Source organism: Dipodomys merriami, unplaced genomic scaffold, assembly GCF_024711535.1.
Source record: "Dipodomys merriami isolate MVZ:Mamm:240054 unplaced genomic scaffold, mDipMer1.0.p SCAF_13, whole genome shotgun sequence".
NCBI classification, from domain to species: domain Eukaryota; kingdom Metazoa; phylum Chordata; class Mammalia; order Rodentia; family Heteromyidae; genus Dipodomys; species Dipodomys merriami.
In genome coordinates this window covers 21770641-21786645 of record NW_027202604.1, presented here as the reverse complement: position 1 = coordinate 21786645, position 16005 = coordinate 21770641, and positions in this window count along the sequence as shown.

Sequence of the window (16005 nt, the reverse complement as noted above, 5' to 3'; positions counted from 1 at the left end):
GTTGATATATAGGAGTTAACCAGACAAAAGACCACAGGGGACAGCCTATGCCAAGCCTTGTGGCAAGAAGGAGTGTCGTGATCACAGAAAGAAGGCCGCTGTGACTGAGAGGAGATTGTAGTGCAAGCTAAGACTGAAGAACAGACATGGTGGTAGGATATGCAGGCGCTGACAGATCACCGTGATGAATACTTAAACCAATTTTTAGTATTTTTAAAATTGTTTTTGGGTTCTAGGTAAGGAGGTTAATAAAGTCACCTGTACATTTTGGAAAGAGCCACCCAGCTTCAGTGTGAGGAGTGGTTTAGAGAAGTGAGACAGGGCACCAGGTGGGTGGAGATTAGACATCTTTCTATAAAACCTGGATGATGTATCAACTCCTCCAAATGCATCTGATTCAGAGAAGATATTCCAAGGATTACTTCAGTCACCAGTGAGCTGATAAGTGATGATAATGGTGGTTCTGATGATGGTGGAGGTAGTGGTGATGATAGTGGTGGTCGTAATTATGCTGAAGAGGGCAGTGGTGATAATGGAAGATAAATACTGGGAATCTGAACTTATTTATAATATCCTAGGACTGAAATAAAGCCGATATTCTTCAAGATATATACATTTCAATAAGCAATAATAGGTTATTTTTCTCCCACACCAGAATCTCCTCATATAATGGATCACTTTGTTTGTTTACCTACAGTATCAAACCATTGGGCAAACACAACAAAATCCTCCATCAGTCAACCCAGTCCTTAGGCAATGTGAGTGCAGTACAGAGTGTCCTAAGCAGGTGCCAATGTGGAGACGGAAGTGTGTAGATGTCAGACAGGGGTTGGACCAGGACTTCATGTGGATTTATTGACAAGGACACAAGACCACCCGCCCAAAGGTCAGAACAATGACATTGTGGTATGCTGGCTGCAGGCTGTGCAAGATTAGTACAGTATTAATGACACTTGGGGGGGCCTTGGAAACTACTTGAGAGAGAAAAAAAGTCATCCAGGGGGACCTGTGTTTTTAGCAGGCTTGCTGTAACACTTGGGTTCTTTGCTCTGCATTCAATTCAGCACAGATCAGTTAGGAGCAAAAGGAATGGAGTCTAAACCTCTTGCTTTTCCTTGTTTGGCTTGTGCTTGCTTGCTTGCTTTATTTATTATTTATTTATTTATTTACTTATTTATTTATTTATTCGGGTGCAAAGTTCTTTACTGAAGGATCTGGAAGTGCTTTGGGAACTTAAGCACTGTTTGGGATATGCAAAACTTATGCATACAGTGCACTCATTCTTGAAGTAGCCAGCTGGTACTTAAGAGTCATTAGAGGGGGCAAATGCCACTAAGTTGGTGGTCATGATGTCATGAAAAGAGTCCTTCTCCCCTTTTAACTCTAGGAGAAACAGTGTATGTGGACACAACTTCTCACTCAATATGACTATATAAACATGCATTTGGAGACTAGTTCTGTGCTTGATGGTTGTTTATTTTCATTCTCCATGGCCATTCCAAATAAAAATTGTCATCATTTACAAATGATGGTATTCACACTTAGAGGGCTTAAATTTCTTGTCCAAAATCCTAAGGTTAATAAATACATAAGCCTAGATTAAAACTGAAAGCCCTTGGATTTCCATCCTGATGTTCCTTTTATTATGAAGCTCTGCCTCTCAGCATACAATTGGATTCTATTTGCTTGATTTGTTCACCTGCTGAGGGGCATCTAGGTCGAGTCCATATCTTGGCTATGGTAAACAATGCTGCAATGAACATGGTTGAACTAGTAGCTTTAGTGTGGCCTGGTTTGTATCAGTTGGATAAATACCCAGGAGTGGAATTGCAGGGTCATAGGGAAGCTCTAAGTTTAATTCTTGAAGAACCTCCATACTGCTTTCCAGAGTGGCTGAACAAGTTTACATTCCCACCAAGAATGTAGTAGCATTCCTTTTTGGCCACATCTCCACTAGCATCTGTTATTATTAGAATAGGAGAACAAGAAATCAACCCACAGACCTATAGCCACCTAATATTTGATAAGGGAGTGAAAAACTTAGATTGGAAGAAAGACAGCCTCTTCAATAAATGATGCTGTCAGAATTGGCTATCCACATGCAAAAAGCAAGCTAGACTCTTATGTATCACCCTGCTCTGGAATCAATTCTAAATGGATTAAATCTCTCAATATAAGTGCAGAAACAATAGGGCTCTTAGGAATGGATCAAAACTCCCTGAGATCCAGAATCACAACAAATAAAAGCCTGGATAAATGGGATTGCATCAAACTGAAGAGTTTCTGCATGGCAAAGGACCTAGCTAACAAAATCCCACAGAATGGGAGACGATTTTTACCAGCTGTGCATCAGACAAGGGCCTCATTGCTAAGTTACACTTAGAGCCCCCAAAATTAAACCCTCCAAAAACATGCCCTCAAAGAAACAACAACCCAATTAATAAATGGGCTAAAGACTTAAAGAGACTCTTATCAGAAGAAGAAATAAGGATAGCTAGTGGACACATGAAGAAATTTTCAACATCTTTGGCCATGAAAGAAATGCAAACCAAAATAGCGAGAGTCTATTGGTTTTCATATTGCAAGGAGGTTTGAATCTGCATTATTTGACTATCAAGAATGTTACATCCCTACTCACAGCTTATTAGCAATTTGGTTATCATTGGAGTACAACTCTGTAATAAATAAAATAAAATAAACTACAAGTACATACTGCAACATCGATGCCCTGCCAAGCTATTAAGCTGAATAAAGAATTCAGATGCAACAAATAATATTCATGCTGTGTGATTCCATTTTTGTGCAGTTCACAAAACAAGCAAGACAAATGTGTAGTTATGGAAGTTAAATAGCAGTTTTCGCTGGCCTGGACATTGTTTTAAAATAGCATAAAGGGATTTGCTGGGTGATGAAAATGTTTTAGGCACTGATTTGGGATATGGTCACATGATACATCCATACATAAACTTATTTTATGTTAATAAAATTTGTTCACACTTCTGACAAGTGAATTCACTTGAAGAATGATGATGAGGAAGTTTGAGTCACAAATTGAAGCCACTGTTGAGAAAAACATTGATCAAACTCTTCCAGCAAATTCTGTTGTTCCACAGTCCAGGTGAGCGCTCAGCTCAGCGAGGTCCACAGGGCTCTACTCTGGCCTTTAAGCACAGACTTTTCCCCTTCAAGGCAGGAATACCCCTATGTCTCAGAAACTTAACTTCTGTAATCAATCCATTTTTAATTCTGTTAGGAAAGATATCCTTCTTTCTCCAATGGGAATTTGAGGAAATAATTTGGTTTGTCAAATTCTTCTTCAATTTTCTGGCCACATATCCCACTGAAAAAGCTCCAGAGTTGAGCTCAGTGCATTGGGATAAGTGATATTGATTCTTATTCAGGGCCTAATCGAATTCTGTTATTCTATATCTAGCTCATTTCTCTTCCTGCAGTAGAAAAAGGAGGAGTTTTCTTTTCTATAGAGACAGCATCATATGACTCTGTGAAATGGCTCTACCTTTTAGATGATGGTGATTTTTGTTTGTTGGTTTATTTTGTGGTGCCAGTACTGGGGTTTGAACCTGGGATCTTGTGCTCTTGCTTGGCTTTCTGGCTCATGACTGGCGTTCTACCACTGGGGCCACGCTTCCAGTCCTAAATAGTGCTGTTACTAAAACTACTGGAGCTGCCACTTACTGTTTACTTGGTTAATATGGATGGCCAAAGGATGAAGCAGTACGAAGGAGAGCTAGATCTGCCTATAAAATCAGCCAAAATTTATGTGCAGGAAACCCAAGTTGTTCTGGAATAAATTTTATATTCTTCCAGTTGTTGTCTACCCAATGGTGGATGCTGATATGCTACAAGTTGTGTTTTTTTCCAATATTTAAAAATTGGGTTAACCCCTCTGTACATCACTTTGACAATAATAAAATAATTCTGAAAAACAGAAAAAATGGTGGTAAAATACACACAAGTAAAATGTTACCAATGTAACCATTTAAGTATATAATTCAGTGGCATTAAATATATTCTCAGTGCTTTGGAGTCCTTACTGCCTCTACTTCCAGGCCCTTTCACACTAGAATTCTGCACTTGCTTACCACTAACTCCTTGTTCCTCTTCTCATCAAGGCCTATATTCACAATGCTGCCTCTTATCTCTGTGAATATGAGTGCTGTAGGCACTTCACATATCTGAAATCAGACAGTATTTGATGTCTTACTAACTGGCTCATTTCATTTAAAATAATCTCCACCAGTTTCCTCTATTATTGTAGTACATGTTGGAATTTCCTTTCTTTGTAAGAATGGGTGATATTCAGTGGTATATACAAATGAACGTATCAGAGTTTGTTGACCCACCCATCCAACAGTAGAATGCCAGGCTACTTTTATATTTTGCCTGATATGACACTTGTATGAATATGACTATAAAAATATCTGTCCAAATCCAGATTTTAATTTTTGTCTGGAGGAAGGGATGTATATCAAAAAGTGACCTTACAGGATCACACAATAAATCTATTTTACATTTGTTTTAGGAGCTGCAGTACCATCTCTCTGGTGCCTTTACCATTTGACATTGCTACCAGCAATACAGGAGGCTGGGTACTGTTCCTCAGCTCTTCAGCTCAAGGCTTGTGCTCTACCATTTGAGCCATAGCACCACTTCTGAGTTTTCTGCTTATGTGGTGCTGAGGAATCGAACCCAGGGCCTCATGCATGCAAGGCAAGCACTCTACCACTGAGCTACCTTCCCAGCCAGGTTCTGCTTTTTTGAAAGTAGTCATGCCATCGATACCAATATTGGACTTACTCCTTGTGATCCTGACTTGCATTCTCCCAAGGGAAAGTGGTACCAAGCATCTTTTCTTGTGCCTGTTAGCTATTTTATGCTTTTGTAATTTATTTTTATTTTTTCAATGAAGGCTGGTGTTTTACTATTTGAACCATACCTCTCCTTCCTAAGATTTTTATGAGGGAGTATTTCTTTTGGGGGAATATTCAGTCATCATTTCTGTTTGTACTTTCCAGCAACCTTTCTCTTCTCCTAATTGTTAGTTTCCCCTATAGATCTACATGTCCCCAAGGCTCATATGAATTTGTAAAGTCTACTTTCTCCATATTGATTTGATGACATACTTTCTACCGTGTTACTGCAAGTTCACCGATTCTTTCCTCTTCTCTCCCCAAATTTTGATGTTGTTGGAACAATTTTCATTACTGTGCTTTTCAATTGTTCAGTTTTCCATTGGGTTCTCCTGTGTGTCTTATTTCGTTGCCATTTGTCCTGTCTATTTCTAAAATTTATTCTGGACATGTTTGCAATTGCATGTGAAAACAGGTTTGGGACATCGCTTTAAAGTCTTTCTTAGATAATTGCCTGTCCTTGTCCTCCTGGTTCTTGGTAGTCTTTGATGTCTTTCTTGACTCAGTTTCAAATCTTCCTCCTTCTTGAGCTGACAGATTTATTTTTAAATCGAAACCTAGCTTTTGTTCTTGTGTTATGTGCCTCTTACTCTTTTTTTTTCTTTTGAAAGAAATAGGGTTTGAATTCAGAGCTCTTATGCTTGCTAGGCAGGTGCTCTGTCACCTGAGCCATGTCTCCAGTCTTTTTGCTTTAAGTTATTATTTGTTTTTCTGGGGGGGTCTGGTCGTGGGGCCTGAACTCTGGGCCTGGGCACTGTCCCTCATCTCTTCAGCTCAAGGCTAGCTCTCTACCACTTGAGCCATAGCACCAGTTCCAGCTTTTATTTTTTGCTTATGTGGTGCTGAGGAATCGAACCCAGGGCCTCGAGCATGCAAGGCAAGCGCTCTACCACTGAGCCACCTTCCCAGCCCAACTTTAAGTTATTTTTTCAGATGAAGTCTTGTGCATATTTTACCTGGGCTGGTTTAGAGGCTAATGATCTTCTTACCTTTACCTCCCACATGGTTGAGATATCAGGCATGAACCACGACATTTGACTTGTTTTTGAGATGAGGCCTTTTTAATGTTTGGGCAGGGCTGGCCTTGAACCGCAGGCCTCCTGTGTAGTTTAGATCACAGGTGCAAGCTTGTGATCCTACATGTGTGAAGCTTTCTTATTTTTCCTCCCTGTTTCTGTTCACAATTTGCTGACAACCACCCTGTGCTGCCTCCCTCCCTACCTCACTCTGTACCACCATCTCTACGTGCTGTGTCAATGTCGTGATGTTTTGTACTCAGATGATATTGTTTTTATTTTTGGCCTAGCCTTTAAATTCCTTTTCTTACCAGTAGCACAACCCAAAGATAAGTATAGTTCCTGGTTTATGTAAAGAGTACATAGCAGAATTAGATCCTTTTGTGTTTCACCTTGAATGTAACATCTTTGTGTGTGTGTGTGTGTGTGTGTGTGTGTGTGTGTGTGTGTGTGTGTGTGTGTGTTGTTTATATTTAATGAGACAGTTCTTTGGATTTGTTACCCGCAGCCCACAGGCACTGGTGCCCAAGCGTAACTACTAGCCTGGCTCATTTCTTCTTTGTGGTGTGGGAGAAACACCCCCACCATGTCATCAGCCCGCACTGTGGAGTTGCCAGCAGAGAGATGGCCTCGCGCATTCATCATCTGCCTGATGGAATGAAATTAAAAAATTTTTTAAAGGCTGTTCAACACGGTATTGGTTTGGGTTTTTAAATTCGCTTCCAAGGCAAAGGGAGAAAAGCAAGACCCTCTAATTTTCCATGGGTGGCTGTCATTAAGAAGATTTTGCTTGTGCTTGGGAGAGTCAGAAAACTGGATCTGATGATCCCTGGAGTAGTCTGGGGCCTCTCTCATGAATAAAACACACTGTGTAATTGCAGGGACAGAGGCAAGGCACCCGTCTCTGTACAATCAATGCTTGTTCCCCCCGCCAATTAACACAGAAAATTAAACAACATTTTGGGCTTTGTTCCCTGTTAGCAATCCACTAAGACAGGTTGGGATGTCTTTAGCTAATCCATAGGTTCTTAATTTAGGATTTTAATGCCCAGAGGGGGAAGAAGTCAGGCAAGAATGCTCAGCTTAGTCTTAAGAGGCGCCAGTGAAAGATTGAAGGAATTATTCTCCCAACAAAGACATGCTTGCTTACATTTCCCTGAAATGATAACTATGAAGAAAGGGTTTCCCTTTCAGCATCACAGGAAAAAGCTCAACTATATACATTCAAACTCTAAGTTATTATTTGAATCAGTGATACACTTACATCCATGAAAAACCAAACACATGAGGAGGTAGAATAAAGCTACCTTCCTTTCTGTGTGGGTTCATTGGTCTAGTTCTGTTCTTCATATAGTTATAGCCATCTTAGCCTGAATTTGTTATAAAGTCTGAACTTTTTTTCTCAAGAGAGTTCTGCATATGATTACCATACAGAATTACGATTGTCTTTGACCCTATTAGGGACATAAGCACAGAATAAATGCAGATGTGAATCTACAGCTGTGTAACCAAGTCGTCAATGGAGATCTGATAGAAAGGTTGATCCATTCCCTCCCTTTCTACTGGGCCTCTCTCACAGGTGATATGCCTGCTCCTGCTTCCTAATGAACCATTTTCTGTGCCATTTCTAAGAGAGGGAGGGTTGTAGCACTGCTTTATTTCCTAATTGGTGGTGTTTGGAGCTGCCATGACTGTCATGGTGGAGATCTTGGCTGTCCCTGCTTTGACCCACTGGTTAGCCTCTCCCTTGCTGTGTGGAGACATGTCTATTTGTACATACCCACCTCCCCCAGGGAATCCAAGTGCCCAATATTCACTCTGACGTTTATTTTTCTCAGTGCATGTGTCTAGCATGTGACTTTTCAAACTCAATTTTTTTTCTATGCTGATGTCAGGGTTTGTGACTCATATGCACTGAAGAAGTAAAATCCAGTATAATATAATTTTCTCTTGGTCTTTCTGTATGGAAGAAAATGTGATGATTGAAACCTGAGCACAGTTCAGTTCTCAGACTATTAACAAGATCTGTTTCATAAGAGATTTTATTTTACTCTATTTTTGGGTCACAATCTCGCCATACTTGGTACACAGGGTTTTTGTTTTTAAAATACTGTGTTGAGAATTGTCCTTTTAAAACTCCCAAACAGCTGGCAATATGTTTTTCTCTTGGAATGTTTGAAATTGGACAGATACAAATAAAGATAAGCAAGTTGTAAACAGAACATATCCCATCTTGAGCTCAACAGAGATTATTAATACGTTGAAGAATCCATTTGGGGGATTCTAATTTCCCTAATAAAATCTATGTCCTTCGGGGATGTGACTTAGGACAGGGGGTGTCAGCAAATTTCCTTGAAGTCCTCTGCACCTGTCATGATGATGAATTATTACAGAGTTTGCCTGCCTGAGTAGACCCCACTACCAAGCCCCGTGTAGGTTTCAAGGAATAAACACTTTCTAAAAATAACACCTGAATGAAGATGGACACATACCCTAGTTACCTCCTTGATACTACTTTCAGTGAGAATTCCAATCACTTCCTATAACCTGTTTATCTCTTCTTTTCAAATACCTAATTTAGAGAATTCTTTTCTGAAGAATGTACTGGAATACCTTTTTGAAGCCATTTCTTTCAAGTTGGGTGAGTTAGATTCTTGTTTTTTGTATCTATATTTATTTATTTGTTCATCTGTCTGGTCAGTCATTTATATTCATGCATTCATTTAGAGTGAGTCATCAAATTGGCATTCAGCAACCAGCACAAATTGAGTGCCAACTGTATGCTAGAAGCTCTGTATGCTACAAACAGTTACAACTTGGTTATCTTTATTACTATCTGATGAAAAATGCTCACTTAAAACAATGCTCAAAACAAACCAGATGCAAGTGGCTCATGCCTGTAAATCTAGCTACTCAGGATGTTGAGATCTGAGAATCAAAGTTCAATGCTAGTCAGGTCAGGAAAGTCTGTGAAACTCTTATCTCCAATACTCCAAAAAAATAAAAAATAAAAAGCTGAAAGTGAGGCTGGTGTTAAAGTGGTAGAACACTAGCCTTGAGGAAAACAAACAAACAAACAAACAAAAAACCCTCAAGGACAGCATCTAGACCCTGAGTTTAAACCCCAGTACCAGCACAAAACAACAAGAATGAAAAAGAATGCTCACAATAAACATGAAAATGGTTGATGTCATTCAGGGAATCTGATACAACATCATGCAGTAACTTGGGGTGAAGAGCTTCAGTGAAATACAACTGATGGCATTCGAGTTGAGTCTTGAACAGGGAAGGCGTGCTGGGCGAGATCACTCCAGGCAGATGGACTAGTGCATGCTAAGCTTTGAGGCATGGCAAGATGGTTATTGGAGCTGCAGCAGAGAACTGTGAAGACCAGTGTGTCTTTCAAGGAAGGTGGGCATTGTAGGAATGTTCTTGGATAATGAGAAGTGGAGAAGAAGTACTGTGAAGAGTGGGTCAGTGTGGGATAAGAACAGATGAAGAACAAGACTGGTGACTGCCGATGCAGATCAGAAATCGGGTATTTGTACTAGTGATAGTAGGAGCATGGGAAAATAAAGGGGCAAATTTTTATACCTAATGCAATGGGGGTATATGGGAGGAAAAGATCAAATGATTTAATTGGTTGCCTGAGATAATTAGCCTCCCTTAGCTTTTTTTGCCCAAGGCTGGTGCTCTACCACTTGAGCCCACCACAACTCCACCTCTGGCTTTTTGATGGTTAATTGGAAATGAGACTCAAGGATTTTCTAGCCCAGGCTGGCTTTAAACTACAATCGTCAGATTTCAGCATCCTGAGTAGATAGGATTATAGGTGTGAGACATTGATGCCCAGCTAAGTTTTAACTAAATGGTCATTACTTTTTGTATAAAGGGACAGACTATCAATATTTCTGGGTTTGTGGGTTAGAGAGTCTTTGTCATGAGAGTATAAAAGCAATCATTGTTTATATGTGAACAAATGGGCATTGGTTGTGTTCCAGAAGGAGATTGTTTATAAAAACATATATAGAATTGATTTGACATGTGTGCCATAATTTGCTGATGGTCTAAATGAATCATGGCAAAACCAAGCAAGTGAATACTATATAGCCAATTAAAGGAGCTCTATATGATATATAATTTATAAGATACACAACTGAGTGGAAAATCATGATGTAGCAAGCACCGATGTACCAGCACTTGCTTTTACACACATTAGCTTAATACTCACAGTTCCCCTATACAATAGCCTCTATGAATACTTTCACTTTGTGATTACGAAAACTTAAGCACGTTAAAGGACATGATCAAGTTCCCACAACTAATAAATGGTGGAGCCTGCATTTCAATAAGAAGTTGAAATCCATTGTCAGGTTCTCATCCTGCTTCTATAATGTACCAGGTCAGTGAGGTACCTTTACCTATGTATGTAAAGTAGGATTATATGATCACTTCTCTACCAGTCTTTTACTGACACCAGCTTTTAGGAAACTTCTTAGACCTTTTTCTAAGAGTCCTTCAAGGAAATTTGAGTGTCTCAGAGGAACAGCAAGTGTGCTTATACGGAGAGCAAGATTTTTCTCTGTCCTTCCTCTCCTTGCTTGAACCAACTTCCCCCCTTTACCAAGACCTCGTGGACATTGTATGTGCTCTTATCTTTATGGGCCATCTTGGAAGGATCTATAGGAAACAAAGAGTGGCCACTGATTCTAGGGGTGCAGTCTGGTTAGATCAGAGTGGGAGATCTCAAGTTATACTACTTTCAGTTTAAACACTGAGGAGAAAATATAGCCCTCCCTGTTAAATGGCCCAAACAGGACTGTTGGGAAGGAGGGTGAGGGCTGCAAGGGGGTGCCTGCTGACTGTCCTTATTTGTCCAGCTTATTTGTCCTTATTTGTGGCAAATGAGCAGTAACTGGCCTCTGAGTCCCCAGGAGGCCTTCGTGGGAGGAAGGCAGCCATTTCCTACCTGACTTCAATGGCTCAGCCAGCAGCCTCTTCTTTTTTTTTTTCTGTGGAAGATGACATCTGGATTCTCTGTTCCACACACAGAACTCCAAATTGGAAGAGAGAAATAGCAGACTGAGTAAATAGCTCCAACACATTTCTGTAGAAGATTCCCAGGCTGCCTTCAGCTTTGCTCAAATCAAGAATGGCCTCCGAATTGCTAGGTGCCAGGTTGTTCACGCTGTGTTTTTACTCAATGAAGATACTGGGTTCAACAATGTGTTTGGGCAAAAAAGGGAGAGATGACAGCAAAAACTGGAGGTACCCAACTAAAGGCTTGGCCCCTTGTCCCTCGGAGTCCTTAGTCTACTAAGCCAGGCTTACTGAACTCAAGGTACTGCTGACCCTGTCATACATCTGAATCAGTTGGGCAGGTAGAGATGACGATTAAGAAACAAATGAGATGGCTGCTGGTGGCTCATTCCTGTAATCCTAGCTGTGCAGGAGGCTGAGACCTGAGGATATCAACTCAAACCAGCCAGGGCAGAAAAGTCCATGAGATTCTTATCTCCAATTAATCAGCAAAAAGCCAGAAGTGAGCTGTGTGCCTCAAGTGGTTAAAAAAAAAAAAAGCTCAAGGACAATGCCTTGAGTTTAAGCCCCTGGACAGACACAAAAATGTAGAAGTAGATTTGTGGCTCAAATAGTAGTGTGCCTGTCTTTAAAACATCAAGCAAGCCCTTAGTTCCACTCAATACTGGTACTACCTCCTCCCCCCAAAAAGAACTTCAACCAACCAACCAAACAAAAACAAAACAAAGCCCCAACAACAACAAAAACAACAAAAAAGAAAAAGTTACAATGGTACCAAACAATTGAATGAGATACAAACAAACTCAGAGTCTGGCCCATGTGGTAAAGATACAAGTTGCTTTGTAAAACTTGGTATTCTTTAACTGAACTGGGAGACTAAATGTGATAGTTCTAGGTCTTTGACTTAGTCTTTTGTTAAGCTTGTAGCTCCAGTAAATTCTCACCCTTCTAGGCATTCTCTAGTACTTAGAGGGTGTGTAGATATTGGAAAGTTTGAAAATTGAGTCTGATGAAACAAATTGAGAGCAGACTGATTAGCAGGAGAGAAAGCATTAGATTTATGAGCATCCCTGCCTACATGTATGGGAACCCACCTAGTTATAAAACTTAACAGGGGCAAGATGTTGAGGATTAAATGCCCTGTTCATGAAGGAGAGGCAGAGAGCAATGGGAAACCGTAGGCAGGTTTAGAGAAGCAGAGAATAATTTCCCGCAGAGAGAAACCTAGAGTACAGTGCCCTGGGACAAACTTCCTCTGGGTTCTGAGTGTGGTCTTTGATTTTAAGTCTCTTCCTCTGTGGCCTGAATTCAGGAATTCAATCTCTATATATTGGTTGAAATGTCAAGACGCTTTCAGGATGACTGTCTTTGTCATCTGGCCTTACCATAGAGAGGTGGGGGCATCAGGGACAGCCCCACCCCCCATGCATTTGCTGCTTCCAGATGCTTCATTTTGGAGTTCAAAGCAGCATGTTCTACAGAGTTGTTTGCTGATCCTTAACACTGGATTGTAAGAGAGAACATACTGGAAAGGAGCCAATGGGGGGTGGTGGTGATGGTGGAGGGGCAAATTTTCAGGCCTGGGTACAGGAAGCCTTTCTTGTTTGGGCACACGGTAAGCTGCTTGTAAGCATGTTGGAAACTTTCCAAAGGGTCTTTAAGACTCTCTTTCTTTCCTAAACAACGTATCATTTATATTATACTAGTCTGAATATTTTAAGAACAACTCCTAATGATTTGTATCACATATTTATTTAACAAGCGTGGAGCTCCTCATAAACTCCAGGCATTGTTCCAAGTGTGAGGGCTGTAGGAAAACTCAGTCCAGTGAGGCCAGGCCTTGCAAGAGAATTGATATTTTAGACAAATGCATGTAATAATATAACTTCAGGCCTACATGTAATCGCTCTCATCAGTCTATCAACTACTGAAGCAAGAACCATCTCTGTTTATCTCTCTGGATTGAGTAAATGTATTGTTCCTCAGCAATCCCATCTGTAAGTGATGTGTTTCCTTTTCCTAGAGAATTTCAGCAGGGAATGGAATCAACCATTCCTAACAAGAAAACTAATACTAATGATTGGAACAACTGCTGAGTTTCAATCATCATTATCAGCTATTGAACTCGGGAAGCAAATCTGCTAAGAAATTTCCTTTAACTCTGTCACTTGGTCTCTGAGTTATAAGAACAATGTGGAAGGCAGTTTACTGGTGTAAGATGTCTATCTCATAAGTCCCCGAATGAATGAATATGCCAGATTAAATTTCAAAGGGGTGTGTTGATGCTGATGGGAATGAGGTGATTGACTCATACTCTTTACAATGGAGAAAATATTCTGAGTTATTACAATGGGCCCAGGATCACAAAGATCCTTAAATGCAGAAGAGGGAGACAGCAAAGCAGGTTTATACTGATGCACTGGGGGAAGGACTTGACCAGCACTTGCTGGCTCTAAGATGGAGAAGGAGGGCCACCAGTCAATAAATATAAGCAGCTTTGAGAAGTTGGAAATGGCAAAAAAATGGACTGCCCCCAGGACATCCAGAAGAGAACACTAACCCTTTGAACCTCTGATTTTAGTACCATGAGATCTAATTGGGTCAATACTGGAGATCTATACTTCTATTCCACAGAACCATAATGTATTTATTGTTAAGGCTCTACATGTGTAGTAATTTTTTTCAGCAGAGAAAACTAATGCACTATCTCCAGTTATGTGGATGAGGCATGAAAGGCTCCGAGACACTGGAGAACTTTCTAGTTGTATTATTGGTGGAACCAAGATTTGAACCCACAGCTAACCTCAAGAGGAAGGTGATGCTTACACTTGCTGCTATGAATTTGTATGTTTATATTGTAAATAATATCTACCTTTACTCAAAGATAGGCTGTAACTCTCAGCTCTCTCACACAGATCTGACCTCAGGTCTCATCTGAGGCATCTGTGTGTAACATGTGTTTCTAGTGAATGCATATGGCGCTGAGCTCCTAAATGTCATAAGAACATGTAGCCACCCACTGTGAAAATGTATACCATCAAAGTCATGAATTTTAATTAGGTAAGAACTCTGAGAGTGCTAGATTAACAAAGTATATATAGAAATGGATGATTATACTTGGGCTAACTTGTCAGCTATGGAAAATTCTGGAAGTAATAGAGCTGTGGAAATCAATCATCATAGACTTGATCATGTGAAGAGCTCAGAGGAAAAATAGCACATGGGAAGAAATACCAGTTCACAGGAAAGAAGGAAAAATATTTAAGATATGAAAATGGTTCCATTTTTCAAAACACCTTTTCTTTTCTCTATAGAACAATGTGAGTCCATTAAATTGTCAACAAAAGCGATCTCAGATGAGATTGTTTCTAGAAAGGAGAGAGTTGACTAAGACCATAGAGTCAGTGAGTGAGCTCACTCTGCACACTAATTAGACTCTCCCATGGTACAAGAGGTCAACCAATCAATGCATAAATAAAAGGACAGAAACTCAAAGACAAAGTTTTCCTCCACCACTGGGAAACCTCTTAGCCTTATTACAACTGCCTTCAAGGGCTTTGTCAATAAACCAGACATGGGAGGGGGGAGGGAGGAAACAGTCCATTTAAAGGAACTACTCAACTTGACCTAAAGTGCTTTCAAAGAAATGTAAGACTTCCAGGAAAATAGCTTCAGTTCACCTTATCCCCTTAGCCTTTTTATATCCAATATGTATTATTCAATAGAGGTGGTTTTCCATCTGAAAGTGGAGGCTCTACCACCCATCCTTGGAAGTCCGTTCTAAAACCCACCAGGCCTAAGACTCCACCTTTCATTGATCCCTGAGGAAGATGGCTCCGTATCAACTTGAGGTCAAATTTGTGAGCCTCTCATTTCAGCCACAACTTGAAGAACAATTCCAGCCTGTGTGGACACTGACCTCCCTCATGCCTGCATATTCCAGGACTCCCCTCTACCTCCCCCTCCCCCCTTGTTTTGGTCATTCATGGAACTTGAACTTGGGGCCTGGGAAACTATCCCTGAGCTATTTTGTGCAAGGCTACCACTTTGAGACACAGTGACACTTCTGGTTTTCTGGTGGTTAATTGGCAATAAGAGTGTGATAAAAGGGTCATGGACTTAACTGCCTGGGCTGGCTTTGAACTGTGATTCTCAAATCTCAGCCTCCTGAGTAGCTAGGATTACAGGCTTGAGCCAACAGCACTGGCCCCACACCCTTTCTTAAGCTCACTCTGCCCAGATGTGACAGGGAGTGGGGTTGAGGTAGGAAGTATGCTGTTTCCTCCTCTCTCTACTGCCTGACTGATATTAGGGCTCAGTTCTTTGTCTGAAATCCTACAAGTCTGTTTAGTCTACTAGCAAGGATAACCTGGAAATGAGAAAAAGATAGTGCCTCTGTTGGCAAACTCTGCTGATTAGAATTGCAGGTGGGTAGACCACAAAAACAAAAATAAAGTCCGCTTCCTGCTCCTTGATGGGAAAACCAGAGCCATTCTGGATCTTAGAGATCCTGATGGAGCAAAGTTATTCCTGCCTTCACCAACATCCCAATCATACCCTTTTATGGCTTTTCTTCTCCTCTGTGTCACTCTGCTCACTCTACCTTGTGAAATCACCTGCAAAACAAACATCTGCACCAAATCAGAACTCACATGCAGGCACAGCTGTTGTGTGCTAGAAGCTGCTTTAATCCCTCCACACGGCTTGCCTTTCCCTTCCTAGTATCGGTCCTTTCACACTGAGAGTACCATCTGAGCCCCTTGGCATTAATAGATGGGACAACCAAATGACTGAGTAGTGTCTTTACTGTTCCCCAGGATTAATCTTCTTACACTTCTGGACTGCAGGTGCTTGTCAATTAAGGCTGTAGCAAAGTTCCAGGGCTTTGGAGCAGGCATTGAGGAGAAAAGGGAAAGTAAGTTCAGAGGCAGCATAGGTGGTCTGGTCTCAGAGTCCACCCTGTACGCATGTGTCTTCCCTGCTCCTGAGGAAATGAAGACTTGAGGCAGTGAATTAAT